The 12990-nt window shown below is 47.8% G+C and overlaps 1 long non-coding RNA gene across 1 annotated transcript; it reads left to right on the forward strand.

Annotated features, from left to right (window-relative positions):
- Positions 1-3016: 3016 nt before the first annotated feature.
- Positions 3017-9697, forward strand: LOC143434834 (uncharacterized). Its single transcript, XR_013104640.1, has 2 exons — positions 3017-3151; positions 4007-9697. It is a non-coding gene; the product is annotated as an uncharacterized LOC143434834 (long non-coding RNA).
- The last annotated feature ends 3293 nt before the right edge of the window (positions 9698-12990 follow it).

The raw sequence follows: 12990 nt of genomic DNA on the forward strand, positions 1-12990 counted from the left end.
AGAAAGGAAAAGATGAATGTTGTATTGTCCTACTAACATGAAGACAAATGCGTAGACTTGCCAGGGGCTTTGATGCAGGTGATATGGGAATTACAATGTAATGGAGATAGACTTTCATATTAGCAAGGAGAGAACTTCTGGAAATGGGTGTTGGTGGGGCTGCTCAGTAATGTCAATGTGCCTACTCCAACTGAATTGCCATATGTACATTCAAAAGTGTTGATGTATGTCCAGTGTACTGTACCACCATAAGAACATTTACCAGCTTTATAATATCCACCAAGGAGGAGAAACACTCCAAGGTGGGCAGAAAGCTCCAGTCCTGCCCATCTCTGCATCTCAGACTCCAGCCCAGGACCAGCCACAAACTTGTGGCTTACCATAGGCATTTGTTTGTTTGTTTGTTTGTTTGTTTTGGCCTGAGATGTGGAGATAGGTCCCTGTTAAACCCCAGGGGTCAGAGCAGCTATTGAAGCTGCAGGATGGTTCTGGGGTTGGAAGTCACCTCTTCTCCCTTCTCTTCCTGATTTGTCAGCTGGTCAAGCTTTTCTGCCACCCACCTACACATTCTCCAGGATACTTTCCAGGGTAGTCTGTCCTGATTAGGAGGGCTCCAGTTTGGACCTCCCAGGACCCCTGACTTTCACATTGGCTAGGAATCCTCAGGGGAGGGACTAGTAGGTGTCCCTGTTGTGTGGTATGTTCCCTCCAAACTGAAACTTTTGTTTCAGGAGAGAAGGCACGGCTCACAAGCATATGTAGGGAGAAACAAAGACCTGAAGGAATCTGTATGTCCTCTACTGACAATAAAGGGAGGGGTGTAAGATGGGGAGTGTAAAGAGTTGGTGAGGCAGGTAGAGAGTGACTAGACAGACCTAGGAGAAAGAGAAGTTCCCACTTGGAGATGCCTGAAAAGTGCAGAGAGAGCGGCAATGTGCAGTTTTCAGATGTCTCATGTTGGGATTGGGCTTCCTGTGACGTCAGTACTTTTTAGTTACCCCTGCATCTCCTAATTAACACCTAACCTATACTCCTATCAGTAACCCCATTTTTTAAAAAAAAAAAAAATAGACTAGTTGATTCATCAAATTAGACAGTGGGGCAATCATTACTTTGGCCTGTCCTGGGCTTCTTTCTGGAGGAAGTACATAGATACCTGTTGCATCTGTCACATACCTATCACACCACTACCTCCTGGATGGTGCAGTGTTGCTTGCCCAGGACACTCAAAGGCTCTTCCTGACTTACACCACTTGTGAGACTTCACCAGACTGGCTCCTCTCAAGCCCCAGGGCAACTCTTTAGTACACACCTTTCTCGATGGAGAAGGGCTTCAGCTCTTCTAGACCTACTGCTAGGCTAAATCTCTTGATTACACACGTTGAAGTGGTTGCTATTACCTTTATTCTCCTGCCTTCTACTTCCTTGTGTCTGTAAAAGCTTAGTTAGGCCCACAGGCTTCCATTTCAGAAAACCAGCACACCTCATCCGAATTTATGAGACTTTCCATCTGAGGCCAAAAAGAAAACCCTGAAGACTGAATAATACCAGAACCTTATTCAGGCAGGCGTGACTCCAGGGAACCAGGCAGGCAGTCCTACCAGGAGTGGAAGAGAAGGCCTAAGAAGCAGCCCACAACTGCCCCAGGACTCTGGGAAGGTGAGCTTGGGAGAGGGGTCAAGTCTGGAGTTCCAGAGGGCTAGAGTTGGGAGGGTCGGAGAAGGGGTGTCAAGGCTTGAGAGTGTGGAAATAGTTGGAGAAAGGACTCTCCCAGGCTGGGCACCTCATGGGTCCTAACCTCCACCCACTTTCAACTTTTTTGCTGCTCCCGTTAGATGGCGCTCAAGACTTTCTAACCATTTGTGAAAGTGCTCCTGGCCCGGAACAAAAAGAGCCTTATCGAGAGAGTGTGGCGTGGGCGTGAACCGGGGTTGGGGGTGGGGTGAAGGCACACCAGGGCGCGGGCGTCGCCTGGCACCAGGAGGAGCGGTCACGGGTCAGCTGGCCCCGGGCGGGGGTGCATCCCAGGCAGGGCCTCCGCAGCGGGCCCAGAACTTTCTCTGCTTCCTCTTCCTTTCCCATCCCGATTTTCTCCTGGGCCCTGCTGAGCAGTTGGCAGATGGATTTCGGCCTCGGGAAAGCCGGGGACTGTACATCTACGCAGGCCCTCCGTGTTCTGCAAGAAAGAGGCCTGGAATTGAGCAATGGAGCTGGGGTTCAGAGCAGTCCTCCCCACGCGTACCCCACAAGGGTTCTGAGTTCTCGAGCCCCAGCTCTGCACACTAGCCTTACGGCAGGTGCAGGATTTGTTTTAGGCTCTCAACAAGATGTTTCTAAGTTCACCGATTTTTTGTTTCCAACAATACAGAACAAACTTTCTCGTACCCAGACAGATGACGCCTGAATGAAGTCAAACCACCGTCCTTTTAAAAATACGAACTGAAAGAAAATAATGAAAGTCCCCGGAAACGCTGAAGCATTAGATGTGACCATTTATTTTCAAATAATTGTGTGACGAGTGATCGGAGAGTGAGCTTTGCAAATTTCTCTCTTCCCTCGAAGTCTACAAGAAATAGATAAGCAGGTACTCTGATCCTTCCCTTCCCTGTCCGCCCAAGTGCTCTGAAGCTGTGTGGCTGGCCACCCCTAGGACTAGGGGGAACAGACACCCTCCTTTGTGAGTCTCCTTAGCTGGGAACTTTCCCGCGCGGCGGGTTCCCCTTTAAGAAAGTAGCGATTGCTATGAATATTTAATGCGAAGCTGGAGCCCGTCGGGCCAACGGGAGACCCGGCCCGCGCTCTGCGGCCGGGGCGCAACGCTAGCTCATCCCCATCAGTTCAGCAAGGTGGGATGAGGAGGATGAGGGTTTGCGGGAGGAAAAGCCTTGGCGAGAGAGGGGCGCTGGACTAGAAGACCCGCTGGAGTCCAATAGGCCAGCGCGGGTCATTTTCATAAGAAAGCTGTAACCCTGCTGGAGGCTGCGGTTCTTCGCGGCTTCCCTGCCCCCATCGCCATGGGCAGCGCGTCGCGGGCTTCTCTGGAGTGTAGGTCTAAACGGCTGGTGTGGATTGGTGTTGATGAGATGTGGCTTCCAGCGGTGCCCGACTCAGACCTGTTTCCAGTTTGGATGGAGCGGACCGACCGTGTGGGGTGAGTCCAGGGCGCGGCAGAGCCAGCAAGAGTTGAGGAGAGCGCCAGGAAGCTAGCCCGCACTGGGCACCTCCGATTAGGGAGTCCTGTGAAGTACTCTGAATCGGGTGTAAAGAGAGAGTACTGGGAGAAGGCCCTAAAACCTAAACTGTCCGTGCGGCCCTTCTCAAATCCCCCAGAGCTTTCACTTTCAGTGGGTGACCCTCTTCCAGCGAAGGGGTGGAAAGTGAACTTGGTCAGGCATTTGATCTAACTAGCGAAGCGGTTCTTTTCTGTTTACTTTGAGTTTCTTCTCTGCTTTCAAGCGCGCACGATGGCCACGCGTCTTCAGATCTATCAAACACACACGCGGGAGCAGACACACACACACACACACACACACACACACACACACACACACACCACATCTTATCAAGAGAAATTAAAACCTAGATCTATAGTGTTCAAAAAACAAACAAACAAACAAAAAAAGCAGAGAAGATAATGTGTGAGTCAGATGTCTTCACTTGACCTTCTACTGGGAAAAGTTGCCTGAGAAGGAGGAGCTTCCCTTTATGGCTTCTGAGCCACCTGTATTTTGCTACAAAAACTAAGTTGGGTCACTAATAAAACACCAGTTACATGGAGCAACGAAACCAATTACAACTATTAACAACTTTATTACTTATGATTAGAGTTGAGAACTTTAAACTCGGACATGATCAAGTTATTTTTAAAATCAGCTTAAGATTTTTACACCATCCCTCCTCCTCCACTCCTCACTTCAGTCCCCAGGAAGTAAGAAGACTAGAAATGATATTTCAGGGATATTTCATTGTATGTATCTGTGGTCAATATTATATTTGTTTCTTTTAGTAAATTTTGTTGCCCCTTTTGGTGCCTAATGGTACCTCAATTCCTGATTCTGTCAAGTTATGAAGAACATAATTGAAGATGCTGGTTACAACCGACGTGGTTTGGATGTGGAACTGGGGCAAGCACTCTCTTCCAGTACTCTGGTAATGCTGAAAACCCAAGACTATTTACAAGAACAAGTTGTTTTAACTTCTGCTACAGATGGGGCAATGGCTATGGGGTGAGAGGAACAAGTGAAACTCAACAGCAAAGGGGAAGATGAAGAATTGGTGCCATGTTTTACCCGTTCTTTTTGCTCGTGGGTTGCCATGGCATTGGTGAGCCATTCCTAAGACTGTGGCTGTCTGAAGAGGGGATAGTATCAGAGGAGTTTTATCAGTCTCGAGGCTACCATGTGGCTAGGCCTGCTACCTCCAGGAGGCTATCTGCCACTTACTTCCCTCTGTCTCTTTGCCAGCCTCTTGTTATCCCCAAGTGGAAATCCATGCTCAGTTGTGTGGGTGACTGGGAGCAAAGGAGGAAATTAAATTGCTGTTCAAGTCCACAGTAAGAAGAACAGAGCAACTTACAAAGCCTCTTCTACCTCTAGGGAACAGGCAAGCTGAGCAGTGGGGCAGTTGGAAGGGGCCAGTTATTCTGTCACCTCTGCTCACAGTCCTGGCTTTCTAGAGGATTGAAGTATTCAGGGCAATGAGAATGAAGTCTGTCTTGCTCAAGACATCTACCCAGCTCCTCAGCTCCTGGGTAGAAGCTCATAGCACCAACGTGCGGCTGCTTCCGATATACCTGCCAGGCTGGTGTGGGCATAGATGGCGCGGCTGTGTGGCCCACACTTGACCTGCTTGGGATTAGCAGCCCCTCTGCCCAGCAGCTTAAAGCTTTTGATTGTTTTTAAGCACTGGGTGGCCTCTTCCCTTATGAGAAGCCCATGGACCTCCTCCCCACTCCTATTATGTCAGAGTTAATTGCTCTACAGTGGGGTGTCTCTCATGGTGGGATGGCCAAGAAGTGCAGCAGGGAAGGACAGTGTCCTCCACAGGTAAGACGTTAACGTGGAATTCTCTTTCTCTTTGATATCCAAAGGATCCTGAAACTGAAACTTCCTTTTAATGGGATGGCGCTCCGGCAATTTTTCTTCAGTGGCTCCCTAGGGACAACTTTTTTTTTTTTTTTTTTTTTTTTTTTTTTTTTTTTTTTGCCTGGCCTAGGCTGTTGTCGCCCTGTGTGAGGTCCTGAGAGTAAAACTAATGTTGCTTTCAGTGGGTAGCTCACCCCAGTGGCACATCTTAATAGGAGAGCTTCCAGGTCAGCATCGAATGTCCTCTGTTGCTAAGTATCCTGAGAACAAATCCCCCGTTGATGCCATGAAAGGCTGAACAAGAAGCTAAGGCAGGACCCCCTCACAGCTCTAGAGCTTTCTTACTAAGTCCATGGTAGAGTGGGGCAGGGCTTGGGAACAGATAGGAAAAAAAAATCACTTTATCTTTCAGAAATAGTGTACCTTTAGACAAACTAGAAAACAGTAATGTCCAGAGGACAAGAAGAGGGAATGATGCTGGCCCCTGGTCTGATGACTCTGTGGTCTAATCCACTTATTCTGAGAGTTCCAGGATCCCACAGTAAAGGGAAGGACAGAGCTCTCCCAAAGTAACCAGGAGCACTGATCCTTACACCTGCCCCTATTCCAGAAAGGTCCACAGCACTGGGGGCTGAAGGATCTCAGGGCACCTGGTTTGAGAATCTGAGGTGGTTTTTTTTTTGTTTTTTTGTTTTTTTCAACTTGTAATTTGCCTTGGAAATAGCCAGGTGAGGAGGAAGCATTCTTCCCTCAGAGATAGAAAACCTATCCACTACTAGGACATTCTCCTCGCATCCTCATAGGTAGCCTTTATTGCTCAGCGGACCAGGTAAGCCAGGGAGAAGTTGACCTGTTCCCCAGCAATCTTAGTATATGAAAATGAATATTTTCTAAGAAAACTTTCTACAACTTTCAAGATTTCCATAGCTAGAGCCCATCTACTTTTATCTGGGTTTCTTGTAGACCAACAAGGCCACCTCCTTTTCTTCTTTGCGGTATGAGGTTGCATATTTTGTGTGTGGGGGGTGGTTATTTGATGTTGGTTGAAGTTAGTTCCTCTATCCCTGTCCTCACCACCCAGCTCTTTGTAAGGAACCACTGTCGGAATCTACACATTTAAGATCCTTGCTTTCCTCTCCCCTCTGCTATTCTTTTTGACTAGAGACGTAGACAAGCCATAGACACACTAAGTTGCATAAAGTATAACTTGGCTGATCATCCAAAATGCATCTCATTTGCATTTGGATATAACCAAGGGTGAGGTGCTACGTTACTCATTGCTTCCTGAAATCTCACCAAGCCTGTCTGTGACAGGCAGAAATTTCTAGAAGTTCCTACTGAGGCCATTCCTTAGGTATCTCAGAGCTAGTTCGGGTCCATGAGAAGAAGGAAAAGCAGGTGAGGAGTCTGGAGGGCTAGCATAGGGAACAGGGCTTCTCTCTGTACCTCAGCAAAGCTTTGGGAGGCTCAGCTGGCCGGGGAGGTCTGTGGCAGTCTCTCTCTGGGCTTCTTTTTTGGTTGAATTAGGAAGGTAACACCATGCATCAGAGGGACAGTCACTGACTGTATTTCACATACACGTGTCAAACCTTTTCCTAAAGTTGTATCCTTCCCCGCCCACCTTGTCTTGTGAGGAGTGAAATCTGTAGAATTTTTATACCTGCCCCTGGCCTTGAACACCAGTTCTGAGCTTTGTGTTAGCTGCTTGTTGTGCACCAAGCACCACTCTATAGTTCCTAAAGTAATGCTTTTACTGCTGACTCGGACTGGAGTATGGGAGTTGCACCTGGAGCTCACCCTGCCCTGTGGAGAGGTAGACTGGCTGGTTATTGTTTCTTTTTCTCTCATCTGTCTCATCTGTCTGAGTCCCTGCCAGCCCCTCAGTGCTAACACAGTGGGCAAGTAACAGGGTTAAAGACTTGGGACTCCTACCTAGTCTCTGTGGGTCCCACCTCCTGGTATGGAGAGATAGAGATATTTTTTTTTTTTTTTCACAGCAGTCTTCTCTTTCCATATAAAGGCCATACTGAAACGGACACCTGTCTAACCTAAGGAGCCCTTTCCATTTGGGAGCCTCCCTCTTCCTCAGCAGGGAGGCCTGCTTCTCCAAGTCAGCCTACAACCCTCAACCTTACCAAGCCAGCCAAGGGTAAGTCAGGTTTCTCAGCAGGGCTTGCACCTAGGTCTTGCTGAGCTGCCTGAAAGATCAACTATAAACACCTCTCTAAGGTCCCAGGCACCCTAGCCCCTAGGGGCTTGTGGGATAGCAGGGCCCTAGCCTGAGGCCCTGGGTAGCCAGTCACACACCATGGACATCTTCCACTCTCAGCTCTCAGAATAGTCAATCTGCTCTGTATCTTGGTAGCTAGAGACATGCCTGCTAGGTGTGTGTGTGTGTGTGTGTGTGTGTGTGTGTGTGTGTGTGTTTTAAGAGCCTTGATTGTAGGTTTGCAGGAAGCCTTTGTACAGCTTTGTTAGAGCAAGCTTTCAGCAGCTCTTATAGAGCCTTCACTGTCTTTCCCCTACCCTTGCAGGGGAAAATCTGCCTGGGGTCCACTGCTCTGCTACAGATATCTTCCTACAAAATGCTTTTTCTCCACTTAAAATCTGTCTGCCAGGTCTGGGCGCATAAACACAGTTCAAATGGCCTTTGGGGCCAGGTTCCCCATGCCCATCCTTAAAATGTGAAAGTGATCTCCTGCTGTTGCTACATATTATGGCCCTGTAGCCTGGTCAAGAAGTAAGCTCCCCTAGCATGGCAGGGGTAACTGAGATTCACACTCACGGGGTTCAAAAAGGAGAAAGACACTTGACCTCTCCTGGCAAGGATTCTGACAGAAGGGGCTGATTGAGGGTGCCAAGTTCTGTACTACCTGGCTTGCACTTTCCAAATGACAGCCAGGATGCAGGATTTGTGGGTACAATTGCTTTTCATTCATAGCGTGTGTTAAGTATAAATCCTCCTTAGCCAAGGATCCCCGAAGGGCGCTCTGGCACGCAGAGGGCAGAAAAACAACTGTTTACATACACACCAGCTTGCATGTACAGTGTTCTATACAGCTACCCATACCCCCATGTCTTCCTATGTCATTTTTCTTCCTGTCTCTTTTCCAGGCCTTTCTACCTGCACACATAGTCACTTGTAGAAAAATCAAGTGTGTGTAACTCACCTTGCAGATGGTCTGTCTGTAAGGTAAGGGTATTCACACTGGGATCTCTCAAGTTCTCATTTATTTACTTATTTTTTGTCCCAGTCACCTGTCTTGGTTTTCTGGCAAGGGTCTGTGGAGACACAAATGAAGTGGAGGTTTCCTTCTCTAGGGGCTTTTGTTTCCCTCTGATGCCCCAGCTCACACTGCAGAACAAAGGGATGAGGTTAGTGATTTCTCTTTTAGTCTCCCGACCCCTCATTTCCACCTCTCTCCTCTGCAGGGTTCCTCTTTGAGACCCTGAGGAGAGCCTGGGGTGGAGGTGGGGATCACACCCACAACACTAGACTACTGCTGACCTTGTCAGCCCCTTCTCCTTGAGAAGCAGCGAGCCCATTTTCTGTGCTAGCTACTCCGTGCCTTTGGGTACTTTGGCTACTTCCACTTCCAAAGATTGCAATAGTTGAGGCTGATAGCTTCACACACCTCTCTGGTTAAAAAGCATCAAGGACAAGGTCTGGTGATTCCTGGAAGAGGTAAGGTACCCAAAGGACCCAACTCCCACCCCCGCAAGTGTGCACGCTTGTGCGTGGGCGAGCACACACACACACACACACACACACACACACACACACACACACCTACCTGAAGCAAATGGGCGTACCTTGCATTTGCAAGGCCCTCTATTATTCTCATCACCGCAGAAAACAAAAAACACATGGGACAGCTATTAAGTAGCTTAGAAGAGGTTGAAGGTCTTTTCCTTGGGGGCTGAGAAAGTTTAAAGCCCCTTTGGGTAGATCCCCAGGGGAAGAAATTAAACTTGCTGGTGCAATTTTAAAATTTTTAAAATTCGAAATATCTTTCCTCTTAAAACTGTTCATCGAAAATGAAAATGGTTTTTAGATGCCATGTTGTTTGCTACGGGGCCCTTCTCACCATTGTGAGTCTGGGGAGTCTCAAGGCTAAGCGGAGAAGACTTTTGTGCTAGTTTTGGGGTGCCATCCACTTTCTGATTAGATCTGTTGAATTTCTCTTTAACCCTGCGGGTGGGTTTTCAGACTTGAAAAATGTAAATGACAAGTTAACTCCTTCCCTGCCAGCACATTACAGGAGTTTTTTCTTTTTCTTTTTCTCTTTCTTTTCTTTCTTTCTTTCTTTCTTTTTTTTTTTTTTTTTTTTAAGAGAATGCCAGCTTGGCTTGTACTCATAAAAGTGGGCACTGTGTCTGACCTGGGCAGAAAGAGGGGATTTGACACTTTTCATTTCAGGGCTGACACAGGAGCCTTTGGGAGCCAGTATCTATTTTGTTTCAGTGTGCAAAGTTCCAGCCAATGATTTGGAGAGGGCGGGCACCTTCTGCTGCGAGCCAGTCTGGGAGGGCACAACTCATTCCTGGGTTCTCTTTCACAAAAATATCTCTTGTTCATTAAAATAATAGTAATAAAAAGAATAACAATTAAATGATGTTTGTGCTTTCCTCATACAGGGTCTGTCCCATCCCTTTGTAGCTAGGCCCTTTGTAACGTGTCTACTGTTAGAAATTTAGGTGTGCTCTGTGCTTTCCGTCCTAGACACAGAGTCACATGGAGAATTTCCACTCTGCCTTCCCCTCTCCTATTCTCACTAGAGTGGGCTGGGGGTCACTCGGAGGAAACTCAAAATTAAAAAAGATCAGCCTGGTGCCCCAACTAAGTGATTGACACAGTCACACCAGCTTTCTGGTCCCGTAGGAAGAAGACAGTCCAAGCGGGACATTCCACAGACAGCCCCCCCCAAAGTCTGACGGCCCCCCAAACTTTACAGAGACCCTCCCCCATTCTTAGCCAATTCTAGTCATTTACATTTTCATTGTGTTTACATGCAAATCACATGTACAGAGAATCATGTTACCTCACTTTCCTGTCTGGACCACTCCACTGACACAGAAGGGAAGAGTCAAGGAGAAAAAAAGGGCCTCACCATGTATTTTAGAAGTTTATTTCATAGTGTTTAATGCGTCCACAAAAAGAAACTGGTCAGGTACCCACTATTTTTTCAAGGAAAAGTTAAACTACCTCATTCATTTAAAAAAGCCAACAATGTTTCCTTAGCAGAAGGAAAATCACAGAGGCCCACTGGTGATTTACATACAGAATGTGGCTTGTCTGGGAAAACTATTTGTAAACAAATAGCTTCCAGTTTAATATATCTCTACAACTGTCTGTCTGTCTATCATCTATATATTTGAAAAGGGGAAAAAGAGTGGTGTATCACCTTCTGAACACCTCCTAGAAGAGAAGCTATCTCAGTTTCTTTGTAGTTCCCTTAAACCAGCGGCATCCAGTCAGTTGTGAGGTTCTCTATTTCTACATACTAGGATGACATGGGGACTTGCCACTTCTTGAGTTTCCAGTTTGCAAAATTTTAAGGGCCGCAGGGGGCTGATTCTCTGGGAATGTTACTAGACCTTTTGTGTGGGAGGGTGGGGGTGGAGGGAGGTCAAATTGCCACCGTTTTATCTGAAGCTAAGCCCCTCCACATTTTGTGAGCTTTAGAAGCAAAGCGACTTCTCTGGTGGGACATTGGGTACACACTTGCCGATTGACATTCCTGTCAGCGCCTGAGCCCGCAGACCACTTCGGGTATTGCTCTGTAAGCCTGGGGCTCCACAGTGTAGGAGCTGACACAGGGGCGGGCTCTGCAGGTGATCTGACAACAGATTGATCACCTCCGCGTCCTTGTGGCCCAAGAGAAGCCAAGGCCTGGTCCAAGTGTCTAGGGCTATTCGAGAACACCTCGCTGAGAAAGGCCTGCAAAGACCCAGACAGCCCAAAACTCCACAAAGCCTTCAGCCCTGACCCTCGCTGCGCCACAGTTCTAGCTGCCAAGACTTCCATACACTCACAAACAACATGACCTGCCCGCACAAGGTCATTCTTCTCTGACTACTTTACCCTCTGCTTTTGGACTGTTGCAAAAGAAGTCATTTGGAACCCTGTCCTGAACCAAAGCATCGCCCTTCATGCTCCGCATCCTTTGGGAGAGGCGCGAAGTTTGCTCCTTGGATACAATGGATCTCAGGCTTTCTCGTCCCAGGCTTGGGTCACAGTCTTTGAAGACCCAGGGGGTCAAGAGTCTTGCTCAGTCTTTACGTTGTCCTGGGCCCCAGAGCACTAGGGAGGGGTATTTCTGAGAAACCCGGGTCAGAGAGGCCCTGAATTCAACCCTCTATATTCCACGGTCAGTCAGTCGAGCCAAGGCAGATGCAAGACCCCATAACAGAAAAGCCAAGAACAACGGGCATTTCTATTTTACTCTCTGCCTGCCTGATAAAAAGTGATAGCCAGACTTCCAAACTTAAGCCGTCAGAGCCTTCAACAACTCCTCCAACCTTTCAAGGAAACTTCCACAACTTTTCTCTTTCGCATTCCTTTTCTCAGGTTTCCTGTAGCCAGTGGGCTTTATAGATTACTTCCTCAGCTGCCACAATCTTCAAGGTGCCCAAGGCCTGACGATCTCCATAATAGAAATAATAGTACCGAGTTGGGAAGAACTAGGGAAAGGAGTGGAAATGTTGATGAAAGGGGACATTTCAAAAGGTTTCAGTTGGCAATTATCAGTAACCCCGTCAGACAACTCCATTTAAAAAAAAAAGAAAAAGAAAATTTACTACTGTTCCTGAAAGCCGTTATTTTTTTTTTTTTAACATCGCTTTTAGGAAGATAGATGAACAAAACATTACGTTTCAAGCCATTTTGATCTGTAATTAAATGGCAGGACCGGTTTGTATTCTCCTACGGCTCTTACAGAAGTTGCAGTGATCCAAAGTCGGGTTGCTGTGTCAGAGTGGCATTTTTATTAATGAGAATACAAAAAGCTTGCATATTCTTAGCCCGGCTTGAATTTAGTTGCTAAGCAACCGGTGTATGGTAATTCATCCGCGAAATTTAAATCTTTGAGAAAAGATCCTGCGTTTTGCTGAATGGTCTCCACGAGGAAAACAACTTGTGGGACCCGCAGCAGCTGCCACCGTTCAGCTACTGGGGCCTTGCTGGGCTGAGCCAGAACTGGGCCGCCCCACGGCCACTGCCACCACCCCACCTCGGTGCCCAGCGTTACCCTCCCTCTGGGAGAGAAGCAGGCTTTTAGCTGCCAGCTGCCTTGGTCCATTCTACTCATCTGGCGCTCCTGGTTTTCACCTGAGGCAAGCTCTCACCTAACAAAGTCAGTGTCCCTAGGGCTTCCCACAGACTAGAGTATGATTTTCCCTATCCCTTACACTCACGAGAACACACACACACACACACACACACACACACACACACACACACAGGCGGCCAGGAGAATGCCTGTTGCCCTCTTCCCAGACCTCTCTGAGGTCACTTCCAGAGCCCACTCTTCCTCGAGGAAAAGCGGGCTCATCAAGAACGCAGTCCACAGCCCACCAGAAGGCCAGGCCGCCGCCGCTGGCCGGCAGTGACATCATAGGCCCCTGCTCGCCAAGCTCGCGCCCACATTTTAGGATACAGGAACAAACACGGATGTGAAATCAAGAATGAAAGAGAGAGTAATCTAATTAATAGGCCATGAGCCAGGCTAACAAAATCAAAGAATCTGATTACACAAGTACCCCTCTTGCTATCTCCGCCTCCCCCACCCCCGCTCTTCCAGACTCCTAGCTAATTCCTTTCCTAGGCTGGAAAGTTCAGGAGGTAAACACAGGGCCCTCTGATTTCCTTATTGAAATCAAGATCAAGCCTATCCTGGGGCTCCCG

The sequence above is a fragment of the Arvicanthis niloticus genome, chromosome 17 (assembly GCF_011762505.2).
Source record: "Arvicanthis niloticus isolate mArvNil1 chromosome 17, mArvNil1.pat.X, whole genome shotgun sequence".
In the NCBI taxonomy this organism is placed as follows: Eukaryota; Metazoa; Chordata; class Mammalia; order Rodentia; family Muridae; genus Arvicanthis; species Arvicanthis niloticus.